At 35.7% G+C, this 26,927-nt stretch overlaps 1 protein-coding gene and 1 long non-coding RNA gene across 2 annotated transcripts in view; one reads left to right on the top strand and one right to left on the bottom strand.

Moving 5' to 3' along the window:
* LOC134795561 (programmed cell death protein 5) overlaps positions 1-26,927 on the bottom strand; it is a 487,306-nt gene that overhangs the window by 365,556 nt on the left and 94,823 nt on the right. The window lies entirely within an intron of this gene.
* On the top strand, positions 1,096-4,083 carry LOC134795442 (uncharacterized). Its single transcript, XR_010144816.1, has 2 exons — positions 1,096-1,316; positions 3,879-4,083. It is a non-coding gene; the product is annotated as an uncharacterized LOC134795442 (long non-coding RNA).

The following is a 26,927-nucleotide window of genomic DNA, read 5'->3' as shown; positions in this document are numbered from 1 at the left end:
AATGTCAGTATTCATGATAGTGTCGGGGCCGTATAAGAATCTTTTCATAAAAAAAATCTGGTGACTTCCTGTAGCTTACCTGTTATGTGGGTAATTGCTGTTGACCCATTGTCGACAGCAATTACCTACAGGTTTATAAAATTTCAGACATCAACCAAAGTTAGAAAAACAAAATTCTTCCAACTGGTGTATATGTTTATGATCAAATTATAAGTCAAGCCAAATAATCCAGCTTTATACCTACTCTAAACTTAAAGTAATATCCCAGTTTTAGTACTTAGCTACTAGGTATTTCTTATGTTTCCACGATGATAAAGAAGTTTAGGCCAGGTAAGTACATTATCTACTAGAGCGACTTGCTATCCCGGCTACGAAATATGCTGTTGCAATTCTATCAGAATCAGAAAAAAATGGTATTCGCAAAAGTGGGCTTGGGCCCTAATTGGTTAAGATTAATCTAAGTATAGGAATCTTCCTGGCGTAGGCACTAGTTTTTACGAAAGCGACTATCATCTGACCTCCGAACCCAGAGGGGAAACCAGGCCTTATTGGAATCAAACGGTTTTCACGCGATGTTTTCCTCCACTGAATAACGACTGGTAAATACCAAATATATCGTACATAAGTTCCGTAAAAGTTCACGACCTCCGGATTGAAAGTCCTACGCCCTCACCGTTAGGTTATCAATTATTTATATACCGGGTGGCCCAAAAATAAGTTTCTACATACAGTACGTTTAGACATACAGTAAGTACATTTCTACTGCTGCCTATTGTTGATAGTTTTCGCAATTGTTTTTTTTTTTAATGATAGATAAATATTTTTGGGCCACCGGTGTCATGTAATAAAAAAGAGTTTGCGCGGGTTTCATTAAGATGAAAGAGAAGAACCGAGCTTGGATCGTCTATTTTACTTTTTGAAGAACTTACAATAGAACTTTTTGGATGAAACCAATTGTATTTAAAAATTTAAATTTCAGTTTTAGAAGTAAGTACAATATTAGTATTAGGTAACAAATTTGTGTCGAAATATATGTACTTACCTATACAAGATAGTTATATTTTTTAATAAAAGATTTTTCTCGTCCTGTTCCATTTAATACCACTTCAAAACGACTAACAAATACCTATACAGTTCCTGCGTATTAGGAAAAAGTAATAAAAAATTAGACATCAACACTTCATTAAGCTTTATCACCTCGACTATGATTAAAGATCACGGGTAGTTATGCCTAATCGCCTGTGCAGTGTAGCGCTCGATATAAACAAATGCAGGGCGTTTTGTTGGTCACTTCGTCCAGGATGCTGCTTCAAAATGTAAGTTACAAATTTCTTAACTTTAAGTCCGGGGACAGGAATTTATTCTTGAGTATGAATTTTATTATTTGCTTGATTATTTCTATTTCTTTGATTAATGTTACTAATGTTGCACAAAAACTATTATTGGTAATTAGCATAGTCTAATAAATAAAAACCTCCATACAAAATTGCGTGCCTAATCATTATTGTACTTAGCGCTATTTACTACTTATTATATTTTTTTGTTCTTTGTGCGAATAAAACTGTTTTACTATTACTTCCAACATCGAAACTTAAAATGGGACTTGCCTGACCGCTGTCACAGATACACTGAATTTATTTAATAGTTAGTGTCATATACTTTTAACTATCGCAAAGAACTCACTAGGTCTCTTGATTAAATTACCTACTACACTCTGGTAATTTAGTTCCTGATTTTTTTGAATAATTTAACTATCCTGATGCTCTTTGTGTGGCCTCAGCTCAGTTACATCAGTTAATATTAAGTGAAGCATGTTGAATACAATGTTAAAGCCTAATTTCAAAGACTACAAATGCTCGTAAAACTCGAGGACTTATAAATAATAACTCATTACAAAGGCCTAGCAGGTAATAAGGCGCTGTAGGTTATTGCTACTGATTTACATTTTAAATGTGTAACATACATATAATAACAAACGTGCATACTCAGATACCTTCATATCAATATATGTATTATGTAATATGATTCATTGTTTTTATGACCACTGACATACTATATCACAATGGAAGAACCAAATTTTCATTGCTAATCGTTAAAAAATGGGAAAGAAAAAACGAACTTAAAAAAATTATCTATGTAAGGCTGAACCTGTGTATAACTTTCAACCTGCTTCATAGATAAACAACGTTTAGTTTTATGTAAATTGACATACAAAACTTATTATAACGACGAGTCTCCCCAAATGGTTTCTAAGATGCGGGCAACCGGGTCATATTGAGGAATCGAAACTGTCAAAACTCGTAAAAATACGTTTCTAAAAATGTTGATACTTTGAGGTTTATAATTATTTATTATAAACCTCATTAATATATGTATATATTTTTGAGAGATTGCTCATCTAACTATTACCATTTATATAAAAATAAGTTATACAATTAAACATGTGCATACAATTATATCTCACCTGGCTACCGAAATGGGTCCAACTCGACTCGACTGCCAAGGCTATGTTACCACGTAAATCTACCTACAGAGTACTGCAAATGTTAAGTACCTAACTACTAACCCAGTTAACTTAACTCTCGTGGAAGCCCGCAAGTTGCAAAAACGTGTACGTTCAGCGTGCATACTCGTATTACAATTTTATTTATTTATTTTATTTATTTATATAAGCCTAGAGTGTCCCACTGCTGGGCAAAGGCCTCCCTCCCCCCTTTCCACGTATCCCGGTTTTGACCCGTCTCCCACCAGTTCCTGTCAAAGGAGTCGAGGTCATTACAATTAGAACTCATATATGATAGAACTTTACGGGTTGCTTGTTGCAGTTCATCGTGTACTGTATTTGCTTACCTACATACATATATTTATTTATTAACAAGACTAACTCTGCTGCAAATAAAAAAACCATGACAGATATTTTGATTTCTTAACTATTATTGTTTTTAAGAGTAAAAAGAATTCCATAGTAATTACTTATATAACTTTTTTATACTTGTATTTACGTATAGTAATGTAGGTTTTATCGAGTTTACGAGTACATACCTACCCAAACAATTATACCTTCAGCTAGTGAGAAGAGGGAACTGACACACTTAATATAAAAAAAATCACATTCAATATGCAGTAGTGAATACATAATTACACACTTTAGGAATGCCTAAATCGCTATTTTCTTTAATTTGTGTCAGTTTATTCTTTCTGATTTTGATTAGGTATCACTTTTTAGACATCAAGTGGAAAAGTACAATACAATACATACAATACAGTAATAATCTCAATGTAGGTGCAATTTATTTATTTGATGGTATGACAACAAACTGGTCGCTCACATACTATTGGTGGAAGTATAAATAATTAATTGCTTATTGAGTAATATTTAAGATCTAGTTTTTTCACACACACATCACATAATACATCAGGCAAATACAGGCATCAGGGTTGCGTTCACATCAGGGCAGGGCAGGGCACACTTAAATATTTTTAGGAATGCCCAAATCGCTATTTTCTTTAATTTGTATCAGTTTATTATTTCTAATTTTGATTAGGTAGCACTTTTTAGACATCAAAGTGTGGCAAAGTATAATAGGTACAATACAGTCATAATCTCAATGTAGGTGCAATTTATTTATTTGATGGTATGACAACAAACTGGTCGCTCACGTAATATTGGTGGAAGTATAAATAATTAATTGCTTATTGAGTAATATTTTAAGATCTAGTTTTTTCACACACATATCACATAATACACCAGGCAAATACAGGCATCAGGGCAGAGCAAGTCCAGGGAAAATCTGGTATATTTTTTCTTGGGGCAGTCGTAGATGATGTGTAGGTGCAATATTGATTTCACAATTTTTGACTAGCGCTACCTTTTCCAGTGGTTCCTGTTATTCCTGTTAGTCGCAGTGTTCGAGGCGAGCTGCTCAAGTGCGCTGACTCAAGTGCGCATGCGGCCTGTTGCCATGACAAGGCGCCTACTCAGGAAACGCCCGATCATCATACGATTAACCAACTAAATGTAAACTAACGACCACTTTAAGCTAAATTTGTGCCTTAAATGAAAATTATATCCTAATTGATCTCTTTTTAGTTTTCTTCTCATAAACGCTCGATTCCTGGTAATTAGAACCTATGCAGCTACCACCAGTTAGGCACTGTCACAAACGCTAGTGTGAGCGTAACTTACTCTATCTCGCTCTAACTGGCATATTAGTGCGAGCGAGATGTATTGAAAGTAAATTACGTACAGCTCGATTCGGAAAATGAATTAGATTTCTACTAGACTTCAACAAGTTACGATACGGATAATTTAAAGATATTTGTAAGATAGATATGTCAAATTTGACGTTTCCGCGATTCTGGAGGTCCTCTTGAACGATTTCGACAAGTTATGACTTAGATATCCAAGTCACATCTAGTCGATATCTAATGTAGATCTAGTTGATCTCTAAATCGTCTCAAGATCTTGTGATTATCTCGAAATCCGAATAGGTTAGTAGACGTTAGCGTATATGTCAGTGTTAACACTGTCATGTACAAAGACAAAAATATCAAGAACATAACATGCTTAGGTACAAACAAACAATGTTCTCGATATGTTTAACGGCAATTAATTACCTCTAATTAAATACTTACATGATTGTTTTTAAAAGGGGGCTTAAAACACGCGAAACTTGCGATGAAAGATATGGAAATCTAGCGGGTTTTATCTTTAATCTCTATATGAATCCAAAAAATACTTACTAATTTTAATATTTTACTAGTCAGATTGCTCGGCTATATCACTAGCTATGTTTTACTAAAATTATACTGTTGTGGTATGTAGGGTAATGTCATACTACATGAAAATAAATAAAAAGGTCTATGCGTCAAAATTGCCCCAAAACCAACAGAGTTGAGAGTTAGGTCATTAGATAGGTATTTTTTTGTACTTCATTTCGTTCTATGGGCACCAAGCGGAATTCCATTGCAGAACTGAGAATTTGGTATATTAGTCAAAATGTCGTCACCCTTATTACCTAGGCAATAGAGTCCACCGCCGGGCGAGCGCGGCAAATCATTCAGTGTGCTCGCCCGGCGGTGCGCGAACATCTACCCTGCAGCAATTAATTTACTTACTTGGACTCTTATTGCCTAGGTAATAAGGGTGACGACATTCTGGCTAAAATATCAATATCTCAGTTCTGCAATGGAATTCCGATTGGTACCCATAGAAAAAAATGAAGTACCTACATAGAAATACCTATCTATTACCTAACTCTCATTTCTGTTGGCGTTGGGTCCAGGCTCCATACAAGGTTGCCCATGGTCCTTTAGGCATGTTTGCGTTAGCCCCCCACTTAATTCATTAATATATTATATTTAAGCGGACAAAAAAGATATTTTATGTCAGACGTCACAATCATCTGTATAAGAATCAGATAAATTAAAGAATACATTACCAACCGATGATTTTAATTTTATGTAGCCATAAAGACTGGGTTTTATTATGTTTTATAAAATATAATACCAACATGATACATAAGTAGGTATATCTTTGCGTCCCTTCTGCTACAATGGGTTAGTGCGACTAAGATGCACATATTGTATACAATATACGTACTGGTATTATGTTGGTAACATACTTTAAAAACCGGAATTAGTCCCTTGTCCACCACACGTCATTCTTTTGTTTGTAGTTTAAGGCAATGCACAGGCGTAATAGATACTATCGCTTTCTGTAATGGAGAACTGCCTTATTTTGGTCTGACCACATAAAAATATGATATTAGTCATAAATATCTTAACAATCATGATAGATCAATGGTGTTAACAAAATACGTTGGAATTAATACAAATTACAGAATAAGTGAACAAGAAGATCTGACCGTACATCTGTAGAAAGTGACCAACTTTTTATTTTTGTCAACGTGACTTACACCCTAACTCAGTAGCTTTGGTCGCTTTCTGCATTGATAAAAAAATTGAGTTGGTCGTTTTCTGCATAACTACGGTCAATCTATTGTTCCTATTAAGTAAGTAAATAACAATCAAAATTATTCAGAATATTATAAACATCATATTCAAAAACTATATTCTATGTTTATTCAATTACATAGGCAAAACAACATTAAAATTGAGTAATTTAAAACTTTTATTATGTATGTCGGAGCGTGACTCCAGGAGGACGTATTGCAGCGTTATAGTTCAGTTTTAGACGCCTGTAGAAAGTCGATTAGCAATGTTTGGCTACGTATTACTTGGTTGTAACGGAATAATAGAGTAGCGTAAAGAGTGGCGCCATCTATTGGCGTGTTGTTGAACTAAGATGACAGGTAGAAGGCTTTGGAACGTCAAGAGGTTTCTCTTGAGTGAACGTAGGCACGAGTTGGCAGTTTTGTCGTTATGTTGGTAGACCGGTCGAGCAGGTTTGCCTACTTGACTTAAAGGCGGGAGCGGGGAGGCTCCTCGGGCAGAATTGATCGAGCCGCGCTAGAGATCGGACGTTAGCCAACCTCGTGCCTAATTCGCCACGTTCCTGAAGGCTTATACCTGAAGGATTATTCTGAAAGCTTATAGAATCCAACGTTCTTTAACCATTTAGCTAAGTGTTTTATTCCAAGTGTTATTTTGATTTCTTACGTGTGATTAGAAGCTTACCTTTGTAAAATAAAGAGAAGAAGTGTTGTTTTGAAAAGATGTGTCCCGCCGAGTTTGTTGCCGGTCCCATACTGGGATATCCTTCTCCAATTGAGAAGGAATTAAATCTTCTCGGGTCAGAGGTGTACGGTTGGAGCCGGCCTAGCTTGATTTGAATAAAGACTTGAACGATTTTATGCGATCCTTTTATTTGAGTGCAATCCAAATACATCCCAATAGCGACTAGATATTTTAGTAGGCACTACCCATACAACCATTTCCAGTCGCCGTTACGACGCGGTGTTGACACATCTTGTGTCGACACCGTCTGTTTCGGTCACAATTCCAGTCGCAGAGTCGTCGCCGTGTCGACACAGTTACCAGAAATGGGGAAGGGTCGACACATGACACAAAGTGACATAAAGTGTGGTCGCCGTGTGCACACATTGTTTCGGGTTTGCGACTACTTTATGCCAAAATCATTCGTTCATTCGTTCATTTTGTTCCTGTCAAATGGAAACTGTCAGATGGAAAAATACTTAAATAAAAATAAGTGACATTAATACGCCATCTCTAAAACGGATTACAAGACGTAATTATATATTGTTTGCATTTATATTACAATATGACTTAAATTATTATGGGGAATTAAACTGCTCGAGTGATTTGATAAACTAAGTGTAATATAATCAACGCGCCACCACATTGTTTTAGTTTAGCCGGAAATGAAATTGTTTACTTCTCAGTGCCTGTGTTCATAACTATATTATTTGAAGCATTTTTAGTACTTCGATGCGTATACTATACTTAAATAACAGAAATAACGCTTTACATACTACGAAACTTGTTAATTATGATGTATAAATATGGTTTAAGACTGAGAAATATTGCAGTCACAAAGTAGTTGCAATGTTTCGACTTTGTGTCGACTCTGTGTTGACACATGACACGCGCTGTCAAAAGTAATAACAAAGTTACTGGTATGTTACTGGATTTGCAAAATGGCTCCTTGTGTTGATTTGTTTTCAGATATTCTCAAAGTGTAAAAATGCCGTGGTCAGAGATGGGCATTAATCGATTAACTGTTTATTCGACTAATTAATGGAATAAAAAAAGTTAATTCTCAAATTTTAATCGCGATTAGTTTAGTCGACCTAACATAGATTGAAATTGAATTAATCTGAATATTAATCGAATAAATTATCGATTAAATCTCGATTGAAAGTTGACAGGGGGCCATTTTTGTACGTAAAAATAATAGAAATGTCTTGCATGCAGATGGTAGCAAAACACTTTGTCATAAAATTCGAGATGGGTGTCGAGGGAGTGCCGATTTCGAAAATAATGACCATTTTGGAATCCGAAATGGCGGCCATGCACTGTGTCATAAAAGTCGTCATGGATGTCGTTTTATACGTTTTAGGGGGCCTCAATTTTGAAAATGATGACCATTTTGGAATCCAAAATGGCGGCCATGCACTATGCCATAAAAGTCGTCATGGGTGTCATTTTATAGGTTTTAGGGGGCGCAGATTTCGAAAATGATAACCATTTTGGATTCCAAGATGGCGGCCATGCACTATGTCATAAAAGTCGTCATGGATGTCGTTTTATAGGTTTTAGGGGGCCCCGATTTAGAAAATGATGACCATTTTGAAATCCAAAATGGCGGCCATGCACTATGTCATAAAAGTCGTCATGGGTGTCGTTTTATAGGTTTTGGGGGGCGCAGATTTAGAAAATGATAACCATTTTGGATTCCAAAATGGCGGCCATGCACTATGTCATAAAAGTCGTCATGGGTGTCGTTTTATAGGTTTTAGGGGGCGCAGATTTCGAAAATGATGACCATTTTGGATTCCAAGATGGCGGCCATGCACTATGTCATAAAAGTCGTCATGTATGTCGTTTTATAGGTTTTAGGGGGCCCCGCTTTCGAAAATGATGACCATTTTGGAATCCAAAATGGCGGCCATGCACTATGTCATAAAAGTCGTCATGGGTGTCGTTTCATAGGTTTTGGGGGGCGCAGATTTCGAAAATGATAACATTTTCAATTTAAAAAATGGCGGCAATGCACTATGTCATAAAAGTCGTCATGGATATCGTTTTATAGGTTTTAAAGGGGCCTTAAGGGGCGCAGATTTCGAAAATGATGACTATTTTGGATTCCAAGATGGCGGTCATGCACTATGTCATAAAAGTCGTCATGGATGTCGTTTTATAGGTTTTAGGGGGCGCAGATTTCGAAAATGATGACTATTTTGGATTCCACGTTTATGACAAAATACGTAGCCGCCATCTTGGATTATAAAATGATCATCGTTTTCGAATTCTGCACTCCCTAAAACCTATAAATCGACATCCGTGACGACGCAAGTTATCTTTATTTTCAGATCTAACAAATTGCTACAGAATACAAAGGACAAAAAAAAAGCGAGGAGGTAAAGTCTATTTCAATAGAACTTGCTAACTATGTAAACAAACCGCCATATTGAAATTGTCTCTGAATGATGAATTTACTAGTGATGGGCAAGACTCCTACTTACTACTTTACTAATGTCAAACCATATCGAATAATAAAATACCAAAAGTAAAAAACAAGTAGTTACTTATTTTTAATTTGTTTAATCACGATCAGAAGACAAATTAGTACTTAAGAATGATGTATTGATGTATTTTATAACCGTGGCGGTAGGTACAGAGCGTGGGTGGGTAGTGTGTAGCGGGTTTATATTACAAACTTTAGTCACAACACTACCCATCATAGACAATTGTAGAATTTAAAAGAAACAAAACCGTCATTCCAACAGGTCCTAATAACCTAACTTATGAACCCATTTTAAACTTTTAATTAAATATCCAAGATACAGTTATATATTTATGTATTTTACGGAACGGACCGTTTCAATAGTGTATATGTGTATGGTTTCAGTGGTATTTGATGAGGTGGTGTGAAAATTCAAAGAGAAACAGTGATAAAACAAAGTTACGTTGTTTGTTTACATAGTTAGCAAGTTCTATTGAAATATACTTTAATGAAACAAGCAAAAATACAAATGATTCCTCGACGCAATTGGGTGATTCTTAAATTGTGTCCAGATTTTTTTTGTCATAAAAGTTTATATTTTTCACATATTACTCTCACAAGTTCCGTGACATTTCGACCTTGTAATTTTTTAAGTAAATGTTTTTGTTTGTCTATGAGGATCTCACTAGAATAGTATAATCAAGGTATGTTTATATTTGATGAATGAAATAGTAACGCAAAAAAAATATATATTTGTGTCTTATATTCCTGCCGAAGACTTTTATTTTACCTTTTCCTTCTACACAAGTTTGGCCAAGTAATAAGAATTTAGGGCTCTCAATTTTATTTTGAATTCTACAACAGTAAAGCTACGAGGCCATGTTTGGTATCGTTTTCGTATAAATTCGCAGTACCAAATTTAGTTAAGGTATCACATTGACACCATTCCGAAGTAAAAACATATAAACTTATTAAAATACTTTCTTTTAAACTCCTCTTCACGCTTAAACTGCTGAACAGTTTTAATTTAAATTTGGTACACATATATTTTGAGTCCCGAGACAGGATATAATAAGTTATCTCAAAAATCATCCTTTAAAGGTGTGAAATGAGGTGTAGGGGGGAATTCACAATTGACTTCTTGAAGTTAATACTGTTTAAGTTTAGGTTTGAAGTCATGTTGTTTCATCATTTTTAACTAAATCAAAGATGTAGACCATCCCAAATTTCATATATATCGGTTCAGCGGTTATTGATTTCCCGTACAAATTTCCACGCCACTTTTCACACCTTCAAAAGATGATTTTGGTTATAAGATCTATCCTATGTCCTGTTCCGGGACGCAAACTATTTCTATACCAAATTTCAACGAAATCGGTTCAGCGGTTAAGCGTCAAGAAGAGTTTCAAAAAAACCGGCCAAGTGCGAGTCGGACTCGCGTATTAAGGGTTCCGTACATTAAGTCCGACTCGCGCTTGACTGCAAATTTCTAATAGGTTTTCCTGTCATCTATAGGTAAAGAACTATTTTGTGTATTCAGACGGACATACATACAGACGCACGAGTGATCCTATAAGGGTTCCGTTTTTTCCTTTTGAGGTACGGAACCCTAAAAAGATTTATTTTTATTTTGTGGAATGGTGTCAATGTGATATCTTAAATGGATTCAGCACCCCAGATTTATACGAAAACGATACCAAACACGGCCTAGCACCTTCACTGATATAGATATATCAAGATAAAATTGAGAGCCCTAAATAAACTTTCAAGAGCGGATATCTCAAAAACTATTCATCGAAAAAATTGACTGAATAAACTTGTAACAAATTAAATTAACTTTCATTTTGTATAAGTGGCCATGTCGCTGAGGTGCATAGTTTCCGAGATATAATCGAAAAACGGGAAAATGGGACCTTCAAAGCCCCCTCTCTCCCCCCCGCTCAAGGGCTACGGCCGGGGACTTTTGATATGTTCACCTCCTAACTTGTCAAACCGAGTTACGGAGTCAAAAATTGTGTTCCGAGCATTTCCCTCTACAACTTTTGGAGCATTCGTTGCCTGACCTAAGTAGCTTATTGAATTTCTTTAAAAACTTTTCTGTAAAAGGTTGACGGGTGTTGGGTGTTTATATGGTTTCGGTCGATTATTATCATTTGCATTGCCCATGATGACTTACTAGAATTACGAGCACACGAGACACTAATAGTAGTTTGACAAACCTTGGTTTTCAAGAGGTATTTTATATTGACATTTGCTGTCACAAATTTGCTGTCAGATTTAGTCGCAAACCGCACGCAAAGTGCACACAAATGTGTCGACACCTTGTTATGGAAAAGTGTAGACATGGCGTCGACACTTTGTTTCGAAACAATTCTAGACACATTGTGTGGACTCTGTTACGACACATCTGACATTTAGTTACCACTTTGTGATTCTGCGACTGGAATGGTTATATGGGTAGTATGGTTAACAAGTCCGAAAGTTTATTTCATGCACTGGTAGCATACTGAGTTAGCTGTGAAGTAATACATTGAGATACTACGCCCACCCGCCATCCTGTGTAAACACCCGTGCTGTAACTCCGTCATGTAAAATATTTATTTCATAATTAAAATAACACATAAACTAAACATAAAACTAATTAAAAACTAAACTTAAATATAAAATAAGTCTAAAATAAATTGCCTACTGAAGCCCGTCCCGGGCTGCCCCCGACGCAAAGGTGCCCATCACGCTCGCTGCGTTGCCGCGTTGGATCGCGATGGACAACCTTTGATCAGGGAAAACCCAGAGCGGGAGTCAAGGCCCCTTTCAAGCAGGCGACGACCGGAGGAAGGACTTACCCTCAGCGCACCAGCAGCCTAAGGTCTCGACAGCGAGGGGGACGAATTTAAGTTTAGTTTTTAATTAGTTTTATATTTAAAATTAAATAAATTAGTACCTATAATAAATCAGTATTCTATCTTATAGCTTTAAACAATAAAAGAACAAAAATAGATTCCGGCTATTTGAGAACCTCCTCCTTTTGGATGTTGGTTAAAAATTCGTTTGTTCTACCAAAACGGCAACCCCCATCAATGCCTCCTCATAAGTAGCGTAACTAAACATTTTGTCAAACAAACAAAAAATATAAATTGATATATGTATAAATAATTCGAATTCAGTTTCCAATTCCAACTAGTAACATTGATATACCTACCTATTTTACTCAGGTAAAGGTATTATTATTTTGTTGACTTTACCTACTTTATTTAAATTTGTAATAAATAGGTACTTAAATTATGTGTATTATTATCTATTTACATTGGAACAAAAGGGAACTTTGAATGAAACTTCGCTCATCGTGACCCGTTTTCATTGCTCTTGAGCGCAAGTACCAGTTTGCAACTGAGATAAGAAAATAGTTTTAATGAAAAATGCATGATAATATTATGGCTAGGAGTTATTTAACAAGTGGCAGACATTAAACCGTGAAGGTAAAATATAAGTATTGCATAATAGTCTATAATAACTAGGTAGGTATTGTACGTACTTAGTTATTAAGTGTATTACACACTAGTACGGGGGTCAGATGACACATACTTGCTTTTGGCATTTAAACATAATAATAAGTATCACAACAAACAATGTAAGTAGTTATAGCACTTTCATTAACTAAATACTATATAATCCTTTCTTTATTTTATGACACCTGTTATAACTATGGAACAAATCAAATAATATTCATTAAATTTTCTTTCGGATCTTAAAAGAATATTTAAACAAAAAACCACGTGATTCGCAGGTGATCTATAGGTATACCTCACCGTCATCAACATGTACACGTCTCACGGCTAGACACAGACCTTTTCTGTTATCTGCCTCTCTATCGCTCTTTCACTGAGCGATAGAGGGGCACATAACGATTTTCTATTTTTCTATGTTGTCAGTAAACCCTCTGTTGCCACGTGCTTGCGCGTAAACGTGAGTTGCTCTCCCGCGTCGCGTGAAGGTGTGAAAAGGGCACGTTATGCCATTCTTGTAAATTATTCGGATTCCATTTTCATATTACCTACATATATACATAATCGTCTCTGGGGTGGTCTTCCCCTAAACTTTGACAGTAAATTGCGCGCAACATTTAACATTTAATTGGATTGCGCGTAACATGTTTGCTTTAAAAAAATCTGTGCGTGATTGGCAGTTGAATGAACAATTAACTAGTATCTGTCTCACAAGTTGGTTAATGTGTGCACCTACTTATAATAGCATAGAATAGTAACCATTTGTTCGTGGCAGATATTCGAGGATTATATGTATTATTTATACATTTATTTATGTAATTGATACAAGTATGTATCTTAATGCATTTAATTAGTAGGTACATATATAATAATAGAGGTATAGTTGGTCAAACCAATTTGTCAGTCAGTAAGAACCAGGAAAACTATACTCATCCTTTTCTTTTGGGTGCTAGTACAGTCAACTGTAAAAATATGGGTGTAGCCAACTTATTCAAAAATATGTCCCATAGTCCTTAATTCGCTGACATAAGAGCTATGGGACATATTTTTGAGATAATTTGTCCACCCATATTTTTACAGTTGACTGTACTAGTGTAAGACAAAGATTGTATGATTCTCTCTGTCTATGATTGAAATGAGACAGTCCTTTGACAAACTATATGTATTAGGTCTTATTTTCTTTTAATAAGTATTTCTTTGGTTATAAATGCACAGCTTACAATCTTTTCTGCTTTACCCTAAGGTTGACTGGTAGAGAATACCAAATGGCATTAAGTTCGCCTTTTGTACACTAAGTTCAACCGACCCCATTATATTTTATATTAAAGAAGTATTTCCGGGTGTAAATGTGTTTACACTTATCCAGCTCCGCTTAAGGACGGGTATTACATTATACAGGCACGTGCAAACATGTAAATGTAGATCTTGATGAAGAACCCGGATTTTGCAAACCACTTGTTCTTATGGAGGTTTAGATTTTCTAGAAACGTCAACAATTTATTTTTCACCACACCAGGGTCAAGGGTCTCTTTCAAAAACTGATGACGTGATGAGAAAGTTGCATTTTATCCACATGTTTCGCAAAGTACTTTTATGCAAATTTTGAATTGTTTCCTCATGTTCGCTGGTGGAATTGACTTTACTGAATGATACGCATTTAATAAATTTCATTTGGACTTGATTTGTAACTATTTTACAGTTAGTATTTGCTTCGCGCTGGTGAGGTGAAAAATGTTGTGTTGAACTCAGTAGTAAAGTTAGTGTTTAACCTTCCCTACTCCTAAGATCGAATATTCTCATTCGATCGAATATTTTATTCTATACGAATCACTTGATACGCTCGTGGTTCAATTTTGGGTACTTGCCCTTTGCTTGGGTATCAATATTAGCACGAGGGGTTAAGCGGAAAGGGGACGACCGGTTCCTTATACAAACGTAGTCCCCATAAGCAGCTGGCAGAAGCGGTCATCCACTACCTATCGTCTTAAAGACCATCTTTGCCACCTTGTAAAAAAAAACAATTTATTGCAGTTGTCATAAAACTTGTTCTTGCAAAATTTACTCGGTAGTCGTTTAGTCCTTGCTCTTATAAATTTTTGTAGCGGTCATCCTCCAAGGCCGTGCATGCTCGCCATACGTAATGACGCGAAGAGGATATTTGTCTAGTTATCCGGTACTAGCGGCGCATCAGCCTGTATAAAAGACTGCATCATCGGTCAGTCATCATTGTGATTTAGCTCCTGTGACTTATCAGTTCTCTTGCAAGCCTCCTGCCTACCAAAACCACCATGTTTAAATACGTAAGTCTATTCGTTTGTTTTAATTTTGTGCCGATTGGAAACTTGCCCAGTTAATCAGCAGGAACGGAAAATAAATTTTATTTGGCTAATGGATTCCAAGGAAAACAAGGCATAGTGTACATGACTATTATTGGAATAGTTTTCAACACACGTTGTTAGTATTATGGCTTCATTTAATAATATATGCGTGTAACTGTTTCCAAGAGCAAATATCAAGAATACTTTAGCCTGCGTCTAATTAAAATAAAATCTACAGCAGTTTATAATTAGGTACACTTCAGAGTAGTCAAGTCCATTTTGTAAATATTTTTACTCCTTTTTATAAAAGTTCAAGTGTGAAATTTATCCACTTTCGTTCACTTCAAATTTAACATTAATTTAATTTATATTTTTTTCATGTATTTTTATATGAAATTCTACAAATAAATATATAATTGTAGGTTACTGCTATTATACGTGTAGGTAACAACTAACAACGGTAATAGTGCAGTGTGCCAAGTAAAAGTAAATATTTATTTATCACAATTCGGGAGAAATTCAGTTCTGTGACCCTTCATGCCAGACAGTTTTATAAAGTGAGCAAATCAGTAAAGATGTTACAAAAATGTGGCATTAGAATTCCATATGTAGATCGATTTCCGCACCCGTTGATTAATACTCGAGTAATTCAAACTTACAAGCGTTATTTAATTGCCCCGTTGTTATCGCCCACAGTAGGGTTCGTCTGACGGACTCTTCAATATCTTCATCTAAACTTAAGTACTTCACTATTGTCTCCAGGTGTTGTTCGCTGCTCTCCTAACTTTCGCCGCAGCCAAGCCCCTGGTCTACGAGTACCCGATAGCCTACACCGCCCCCGCCGCGTACAGCGCATACACCGCGCCCGTCTACTCGGCATACAGCAGCGCATACACCGCACCCTACTACTCGCCCTACGCCTACGCTGCCCCTTACTCTGCCTACTACTACCGTTGATGCCAAAAATTTTACCCCCTACTCGACTATTCGGCTTTGTGATTTAATATTTAACTAATAATGTATTTATTGATTTAAATAGAACAATAAAGCTTGGCATATATGGTATTATGCTGCTATAATGAACTTGAATGAACTTATTGTGAACCTTTACCTATTATAAGTCATAAAACTCTCAATTGCGTTACATTATTAAACCCCTGGCGGGTAAGCTGGTCATATTAGTTTCAGTGAATGACCGATACTTGTAAGATATCTATTTAAAATGAAGTATTATGCAGGCTGTACCTAATTGTTATAATTTGTACATCATAGTTAATTTCATAGAAGTTTGACGTTTTAAATAACACTTGCACTGCGTGGGCTATCAAAATCGCTGCAGACTTTTCTTGGTCTAACTCTACATCATTTACCAATTCCAAAAAAAAATGTGAAATAATTCTTACATAAAATATACCGACTAGTAACGTAAATGAATAGAACTACATATTTGAATAAGTGCATAGCGACACGGCTGTCAGTCGTCTCGCTGCGGTTTTGACACATCGGACATAATTATACATCTGTCAGACACGAGTCACGTATGTGTTTATTCAAATATTTCTATACATTTATTTGTCAGAATCATAAAATATGACACCTAACCATTCTACTTCAATTTTACGTTTCTGAATGCTATCGAATGTTCCAATGGCGGAACCTAATAGAAGAACGAACTTAATGACATCCGAACGGCTCCAATTGTGTGCGAATTTATAACGTGATCGACTCAAGTCGATGCCATGCCGCGTTGATAAATGTGGCGAGGTCCTTTACCGACGCCATGGAAGCAAGAGTCTCAGCACGTGACGCCTGAGGTGGCTCTAGGCACGTGAACGCGCTATGCTGCGACGCAGAATTCGCCGTTCGAACCCCATTCAGAGGATTAAAGCTCTACATTTTCAATTAACTAATCAGACGGGGTGTTATCTGTCCTATATTTTGTAAAAAACAAACAAAACAACAATAGTGGCTATTGAATATGTTATGTACCAAAGAGATAAGTTCGTTTTATTAAAAATTGCTGAAATAGTTCTAAGTGTTCTAACCCCATCGGCGTAGCATGGCAGTATGCCAAAATGACAAAAACGGAACCCCTACACTTTCGTCATGTCCGGCTGCCTGTCCGTCCGTCCGTCGGTCAGTATATCACAGCCATTTATATAGGTCGCATTTCTCAGGTTTCTATATCAGACTCTAGTCACGGAATCTTCTACATGCAAAAGACACTTGTAATTAAATTAACTTCCACAAAACGAAGAGTGACTTATAAAAGTATAGTAAGTATAGTACTCGTACCTAATAAGTACCTAATAATAACAAGGGCTTTCATTCATTCTCACATCCATTGATCCATTGATTCTCACAAACAGTTTTCCTTCTCAGTTAAGACTGTCTTTATTAGAATGAAATAACAGCTTTCATTCAACCCACGATCAGTTTCAACTATTCAGTGGATATATAAATTAATCTTCTCATGTGTATTAACTACTTAATTTCAATTAATGTAGACGCCAGGAAACATCGCCCTAACTGCCAACTTTGTGAGAAGTGTAAAAATGCTAAAGATCAAATACGTATTGCCTATCTCTTGACTCCAGCGGGCGCAGCACGGTTCCATTTTTATCGCTTGTCGCTATGCCTATCCCTTTTGCACTTACATACTTGTTAGAACGTGACAGGCATGGTGACAAGCGATAAAAATGGAACCGTACTGCGCCCGCAGGGCTATTGGCGTGAAGTAACATCCGAAACCTCCTCACACCTCGTCACGTTACATAAAATAAATATAAATATGTAATTAAGTATCAGTAATATCAGTCAGTGTAAATATGTAATGTAATCAAGTCCTCTAAGATAATACTAATTTCATTTAAGTGTCGAAAGTGGAACACAGTGGATAAATATGACTAATACGAGTAATGCCCTCTCTTCTTTAACCTAGCATTGTCCCGGCCTAGCGCCAGGGTCCGGGTACGAGTAAATGCCCTCTAAGAAAAGTTTCAGTAAGTTAAAAATATCTAGGCGGTCGAGAAAATTCAGGAAAAAATATTTTCGCAAGAATGAAACTTAACTTATATATTATAATTTTTTCGTCATATTAATAAAATAAGAAAACAGGTCTTGTGTTCGAGAATTCAGATTTATGCAAGTTCATATTAATGTATGTACATATTACCTATAGTATGTAGGTAATTAATTTAATATGAATGCATCCGTTCTCAGGCATAGTTAAGTAAGTGCCACCATGTTGTCAAGGGCGTGTGGGAACACGCAGTGCATCCACGTCTGCATTAATACAATACGAATACATTTGTCCAGAAATGGTAATTTATTTATAATAATACACTAGACTAGATGCCAAGATTGCAACCGGATCTCCATGAAACATTGTAGTGATAAGGTAATACATAATCGACACTTAATTATTAAGATTCAAGTATAAATAACCTACCTCTTTAACAAGTTTTATATATAACTTTTTATAGGTAAGTATGCTTAAAACTTAACTAACTTAACCTACGGCCTGATTCAAACTTTAAGATACGTCAAAAATTTGCTAAAGATACGATATGGATCGGATATGTCAGTGTCAAAAGTAATGTTTTTGTTTGAAATTCGAATCAGGGAGCTAGACTACCTAGCTTGTTACAAGAAAAAATATCCGAATCATTAACTTAAGAGTTCTCTTGTCGGAGGAGAGCTTTCCCTATCTTGCGCCATCCAAATCTACCGATATTTAAAACGAAAATGTCTGTATCATCATCGCGACATGGGTTTAGCAAAACATTCTCTACTAGTATTTAAGGTAAACGTACTAGTGCTCGACATGCTAATGCCCAATAGATGACACCTTGCTGTCACCTCTATTGAGAATGACTTAAGTTTCAAGATGACATGTACTGGGACCGCGTCGAGCACCAGTACGTTTACCTTATACTACCGTTATATCGTTTCTTATTTAGAAGAAAATAATCAGTATTTTTTATAAAAGAGCAAGGATTATTCGTCTTTACGAATAATAATTGGAGTTTTGGGGTGCCTTCTATTATGAATGTATATTTAATGACACTGGAACCTTGTGTCTAAATAGTAACCTATTTGTTTTTTTTCTGGCTAGCCATTTTTTGTGGGTAGTTGAAAAAAGGGAGACGAAAAGACACAATAACCGCATAACGGAGAGTTAACAATTTCTCGATATTTTAATTAAACGCTTTACTTTTTAACATCTTATCACTTTATGTCCTGTCTGTTATTCCAAATGCTAACTAACCCCCCAATTCCCCGCACAAGGCTAATGTAATGTAAGTTTGTATGACTCCCGATATTGACGCATGATACGTATATATCGAGGTTGTTGTATTGGACGATCGTACACAACGAGACAAAATATTTTTTTACGTTAGATAGCATGTGTAGGCGAAACATGCGATGTACCTACATCGTGGTTATTAGGGACTGGGAATATAGCAAAAATACTTTTTCTATTATTATATTTATTGTCAGCGTGTGATGACGTTCTCAGTTTTATTTCTTATAATAGTTGAAAGTTCACAAAAGTTCACAAAGGTAACCTACTAGGTTACCTACAATGAAGGTAAGGCAAGTATCAATTACCTACACGTATATTTTTATTTTGTATAATAGACAAAACACGCAGTAGATATGCAGGTACATTCTTTTCTCGATTATCGCAACACCATACAAGGCCCGTATGATAGGATAAATTTCCAGCAGGGCAGCTATAAATGTATGCTTTTAAAATATTATTAAATATTCTTACACCTAGTAAACATAGTTATATGATATAAAGATTTCAGGGACGTCTGGCTTGTTTTTCATTTTCTGGTCATCAACGGTAGTAGTAAGCAGAATAAGGAGATGCGTAGGTGTAGGCTGAGTAGTAGGGAGCAGTGTACGGGCTGCTGTAGGCAGAGTAGACGGGAGCGGTGTACGCGGCCACGGGGGCAGTGTAAGCTGCCGCTACCGGGTACTCGTAGACCAGGGGCTTAGCTGCAGCGAAAGCCAGGAGAGCGGCGAAAAGGATCTGATAACATATATAAAATATCAGTGTTTTAGTAAAAAAATGTTAGTATGGTAATTATCTCCAAAGATCTTGTTTCGAAGATATAATTTAATGGTGTCTGATAGGTTTGATTTTAATAATTAAATTTCAATCACAATTGACCATCATAAAAGATCAAATTATATTAAACTACTCAAATATTAGAGAACTTGTTTTTTTCTTACTAATTTTTATTGCCCCTTCAATAACAAATTATAATAACTTACGTATTTGAACATGTTGGTTGTGGTTGGCGATGGGCGTGCAATAGAACTGATAAAGCACAGGAGCTGAATCACAATGATGAATGCTCAGTGATGCGGTCTTTTATACAGGCTGATACGCACCCGCGCGGGTGCGTGCCGGAAAACTACATAATTATCCTGTTCGGGGGGTATCGTTTCAAACGATTTTGAGCACGGACAAGTTTAAGGCTTAGACAAGCCAGTATATGTATGTATGGTTTTCGTTTACGTATACCCGTTAAGGATTTAAAGGTCACACTATAATGGTTTTATTGAAAAATTGAGTCACTCGCGCTTGCTTATGCTGTGGAAATGTACCTACTTCGAGGTTTAGACGAAAACTCTTAAACTAATGACTAACATTACCTATTTAAAGTTAAATGTTTAAATTGACGTTTTTAAACCTATAGGCACCATTTTTCAGGTATACCTATGCACCCGACAATGTGATACCTAAAACAAAAAGGTTCGAAAATGGCGTAGGTATATTTAGGTAATAATCGCTTACAAATGATTTACCCACATGTATTTACCCACATATATTAAAAGGAAACAATATAATGAATGGCCTATTATTGTTAGAATTGCGTATTTGAAAATGAAAATGAAAATGAAAAATATTTATTTAAGATAAGTAGGTACAATAAACTTAAGTAAACTATATTGATGTCCCTAAACTGTCTAATAAGGTATATAAACAACGTCTAACAGACAATGATGGTGATAGATATAGGGATTATTCAGTAGTGCACGACGACCCTAAATTTAAACGTTGCAGTACCTAAGTATTTAGGTATAGTCCAGCTAATAGTAAAGTTATCAGGTGAACTTTTTTCCCTCCACCAGGCCAGGCCAAAAGTTCCCCCGAAGACTAATTCGTACCTACATTTTTATATCAAAATGATATCTAAATGTATGTATACATGTATACTGGGTGAATCATAAGTCGTGAATAGAAATATGTTTTTCTAACTCCATAAACAACGAGCAATTTAATGCCCCTACTCTTACTAACATCACACATGATTTTTTTTATTTTTTTGTTTATTTTTTGTCATTTATTTTACTTTTATAAGTGGATTTAGGATATTACAACGGCTTATTAAGATATTTAAATCAGTAAATTAAATCGCCTCTTTGAATCGGAACTGTCATTGAAATCAATTTTGTCATTTGTCCCAATTAGAAAAAAAACAACGGGTTGCACTCCGGGAGTGCCGACAGAAGTGAAAACTCAATAACTAGTCCAAAATGTCTGCAGCACTATGTATAATTGACCCATCCTCCTTTCTATTGAAAAACTTTAGTTCCGAAATTGCTGGCCAGTGAACTTAAATTTGTAGCGTTAATTGTTTAAAATTAGAATAGAAATTGTAAAGTTACCTTGCAGACCTCGCATCTAAATATATTTGGTCATGATATTTTGAGTTTCATTCACCAGCACTAGAGTTCACTTTTATTAGCGATTTCATCAAGATGTAGCTTTATTAAATTATATTGGAGTGATATAAAGTTAGAATGTAACTGTGAGATCCTCGTATTTCAGCCCGAACAAGATTAGAACATTGCTTAATATAAAAGTCCAGTTTTAAATACCTAATTGACGTGATTCAGAATCAGAATCAAGCATTTTATTATTTTATTATGATTTATGATTATGATACGTTATGACTAAAGTTCTTTGGTGAATAACATTGTCCGTCACACATAACATAAAGTCACGCAAGCGCCCTGCGCCGCCTACATGAAACAGCAGGCTCAGGCATACATTTTCACCGTGCGGTAGAAAGAGAGGAGAGACGCCTTACGCGTTACGCCTTACGCTGTCTCGAGTTTATCATGTTTTCCCCACCTCAAAAAGTGCTCAGCGCCGCTAAAGAAGTTTTCACTTCAAAAATTTACTTAATTTTTAATTTGAAATATCTTACAAAGCTGTTTAAATACCACATTTCCACTTGTAAAAGTAAAAAATGACAAAAAATAAACAAAAAAATGAAAAAAATCCTGTCTGATTTTAGTAAGAGTAGGGGCATTAAATTGCTCGTTGTTTATGGAGTTAGAAAAACATATTTCTATTCACGACTTATGATTCACCCTGTATGCTTTATTGTGCATAGAAAGGGATACACGGGAAACAGGCCGCGTAGCCAACCTGCAAATCGCTAACGCTCCGTAGCGATCGAAACGCAACTGTCACTGTCGCACTTATATATTATATGGAAGAGTGATAGAGAGACACAAAGCGTTTCGTTGTCGAAGCGATAGCAATTGTCACCTTGGCTAGGCCGGCAGTTATTTACATACAACAAAGGTGAACTTATCCCTGTATGGGATCTCTTCCAGTTAACCTTTGAGGAAATGATGTCATTATGTTATAATTCGCGCTTGCATTTAGCTCATACTTGTTCGTCGGTACCTACATGTATTGGCGCGAGATAGACGCACGGGCGAATGATAAGTTGATAACATAACGACATCATTCAGACATTTTGACATCAAAGTGTATTTTGAATGGCCTCTTGTTGTTTACTGTGAAGATTAACAGATAAACAAGTTACAATTAAAACTAACTAGGTACTGAATTATCAAATACATACATACATACTCGTAGGTACACAATAACATTCAATGATATCAGTAACATTTAACATAACATTTAACTGACTTAAATTTAGCTCGCAAATAATTCAAATGCAGATGACCATTTACGTGAATGTATTTATAAACTTTGCCTTGCTCATTTCGTTTCGGCATGGTAACAGGCAGGCTTCACCAGCCATTAACAGATATGTATTGAATACTTATATAAAAGCGAGATTATTTATAAGTGTGTTTAGTGTAGATACAAGTAGTTTACCTGTAGAAAAAAATGCAGCAACTTTGGATATAAAATTAATCTAATTTATGTGCAAGTTTTAGTAACGCCCCTTACTTTTTAACGGTTATATATATGTATAACAAAAAAAAATTAAAAAAAATGTTTTCTTACCTAACTTAACCTAAACCATACAATTTAGGTTTGCAAAACAAAACTAATATTATCCAAATACCGTCTTTATACTGAAACAAGCTACAATTCAAACGTTTAGGATAAAAATAAATAAAAGATTAACCTCGTGTTTACTGAAACAATTTCAGTTCCGAAACAAAGCTCCTCAAAGTTTTGTTTATTCGACCCTACTTCACATAAAATTGACGTGAGCTGCGAATGGTTACCACAGACAGTAAATACATAACACATCATGTACGCCGCGGTAATGGGAAGTGTCCGCTGCAGCAATGTTATCTGGGGACTGTCTTCCCCGGCCGTTGCGTAATACCTGTCGTTCCCTAAAGGAGTAACTGCGCAGCACGAATCTGGATGAGATACATGCTTCATTATCGAATATTGTGTGTACGGAAGAATAAAATCCTTTGTCCTATATTTTTTCACTGACTTTTAAAAATTGAAAAACAGCTGTGGTTCGTTTTTTCTGCGAATAACTCCTATATTTTCTTGACTGACCCCTGATGATGGGTTCTGATAAAAATCTAAGAAACTATTCAAGTTCTATAAAGGATACCTATTATAGATTAAGTGTTTTTTCTTGACTAAATAAAACAGGTTCAAGAATTTAAAGCATCACATCCTGCAAAACCGGTTTGACATATTTTGTAATTTTTTTCTTGCCTTTTGCGCTTTGTTTCAGAACCTGATTTTTGGTGTGTTTTTTCTGGTTATTTTACTATTAGTTTAAACAACGCTATTACCCAACTAACATTAGGCGCTAAATTTAAGGGTTAGAAGAGATTTATATAAGCGCCTATTTGCTCTTTAGGTGTTGTTAGTGCTCTAAAAATAGGAGTTATAGCCGGCTATAACCCCGTTTTAACCCCGGATTGGGCACAAATTTTATCACCACAAGATTTATAACAGTGCTACAGTAGGGTTAGCGGATAAAAAAAGAGACATAAGAACGGTATAGTGGAGCTACAATAGTGTTAATTAATTCTTTAGGAGATAGATGGGTTGCATATAGGTGACTACAAACTGTTGTAGTAGAAGAGCGCTAAAGTAGTGTAGTAATAGCGTTGATTAAGTACTTAGGATTTAAAAGGGTGCCAAATAAGCGAATACTAACTACTTGAGTAGTAGTGTAGGGCCATATAGATGATACTTTCAGCTTTAGATGGTATATTAGCATTTAAAGTCAATATTTGTAACACTCAAGAAGGTAATTGCACATTTTTCCTTAGCCCTATCTGCTTTGGTTGCAGATGTTTCCATTTTGTATTATTATTCGTAAGCTTACTCTGTGACAGCTTGAAGTGAAATGTAATGGCGGATAATTAAAAGCAAATAATTATTTTAGTTCACTGATGCAGGAGTTATCTGCGGATTTATGATCGCGAAATTAATTATACTGTCAAAAACTATATGTATTACTCACAAAATTTTAATGGGCCTCTGATCCTTTGCATATTTATCTGAATATAATATTGCTTTATTTGTGGTCCACCGTATTTAATTTTCGAAAAATTACTCAATATACGTGAAGTCCAGTTTTAAATATAACAATACTAACATTAGGTCAATATTGAGTAAAAGTATCGATTTTTATGAAGTATTTACGTTCTAATTAATATAGTCCGGTGGCCGGCTGCATGAAACAAACCTCATCAAAAAATAGAATATACCTACCCTGTAGAGGTACCTGACATTTAGTAGCATCCAACGCACTTGGTCGGCCTAGGCTTAACCTGGCAGATTTTGTACAAATGGCAAAAACGTTGGACAAAAATTCATCAAAAAAAACCTCATCGAAAAATAGAATGAAACTTGTATGGTAGGATACCTGACCTTGAGGACAGTAAAAAAAAATTGGTCGGCCTCACCTTAGCCTGGCAGTTTTTGCAGTCCGACCAGATTTATTGGGTCACGTGAGAGCTACAATTTACCTCATCGAAAAATAGAATGAAACAAACGGATTATAATAGCTAAAATAAGCCTGTTGACGTATGTCTTGGTCGGCCTCACCTTAACCTGGCAGTTTTTGCAGTCCGACCAAATTTATAAGAAAATCATCAAAAATTTTTTATCGAAAAATCGTATGAAACTGGTATGGTACGATGGCTGCCTTTGAGGACAGTAAAAAAAAAGTGGTCGGCCAAATCCTGTGTTGGCAGGTTCCTGTGTCCGACCAATTTTGTGGTACCACGTGAGAGCTACAATTTTACCTCATCGAAAAATAGAATGAAACAAACGGATTATAATAGCTAAAATAAGCCTGTTGACGTATGTCTTGGTCGGCCTCACCTTAACCTGGCAGTTTTTGCAGTCCGACCAAATTTATAAAAAAAACATCAAAAATTTTTTATCGAATAATCGTATGAAACTTGTATGGTACGATAGCTGCCTTTGAGGACAGTAAAAAAAAAGTGGTTGGCCAAATCCTGTGTTGGCAGGTTCCTGTGTCCGACCAATTTTGTGGTACCACGTGAGAGCTACAATTTACCTCATCGAAAAATAGAATGAAACAAACGGATTATAATAGCTAAAATAAGCCTGTTGACGTATGTCTTGGTCGGCCTCACCTTAACCTGGCAGTTTTTGCAGTCCGACCAAATTTATAAAAAAATCATCAAACATTTTTTTATCGAAAAATCGTATGAAACTTGTATGGTACGATAGCTGCCTTTGAGGACAGTAAAAAAAAAAGTGGTCGGCCAAATCCTGTGTTGGCAGGTTCCTGTGTCCGACCAAATTTGTGGTACCACGTGAGAGCTACAATTTACCTCATCGAAAAATAGAATGTAACAAACGGATTATAATACCTAAAATAAACCTGTTGACGTATGGCTTGGTCGGCCTCACCGTAGCCTGGCAGTTTTTGCAGTCCGACCAAATTTGTGGTACCATGTGACAGCTACAATTTACCTCATCGAAAATAGGATGAAAAAAAAACGTATTATAATAGCTAAAATAAACCTGTTGACGTATGGCTTATTACGGACGGCTTTCATAAATTCAATGTGGCAGTGTGCGGCAGAATCCACTTGCATCAAATTTGATGCAACATATCATCATATCATATATTTATTGCATCCATGGTAAGTACACAGGTGTTACATAGGTAATACAAAGATGTTTCACATGGGCCCTGGTAGGGCACGGCAATATTCTTAAATCTAAGGATTGAGTTTGTATGTATGTAGGTACCATTAACAATATCTTATTTCATTTTAAATTAATAAATAGTTGTAAACATTATATAATTTTTACTAACGTCAATAGCAAATTATCAAATTATATGTCACTAAAAATAATAAAATTAAATATTCATGCTTAAAAAAATGTTAGGTGCTTACAGTTTATGTCAAAAATGTCAATTGGTATATAATGTTAATTTAAAACTAATTATTAAAATTCAAAATTGAGTCATGTCTAATAAGTATACTAAAAACTACATAATAATTACATTTCATCTTCCAAAAAGTCATTCAGATTATAATAGCATTTATTGATTAAGAAGTCCTTCAACTGCTTATTGAATAGCGTGTCTGATGTTTGCAATTTAAGGTCGTCGCTGATTTTATTGTAAATCTTTATTGCCATCATGTTTGGGCTTGATTTATGTAGCTTTAGTACAGAACTTATGGGTGGCGCCAGGT

Source organism: Cydia splendana, chromosome 12, assembly GCF_910591565.1.
Source record: "Cydia splendana chromosome 12, ilCydSple1.2, whole genome shotgun sequence".
Classification (NCBI taxonomy): Eukaryota; Metazoa; Arthropoda; class Insecta; order Lepidoptera; family Tortricidae; genus Cydia; species Cydia splendana.
The sequence above is the reverse complement of the archived record's forward strand: the minus strand, read 5'-3'. Positions and strand labels throughout refer to the sequence as shown.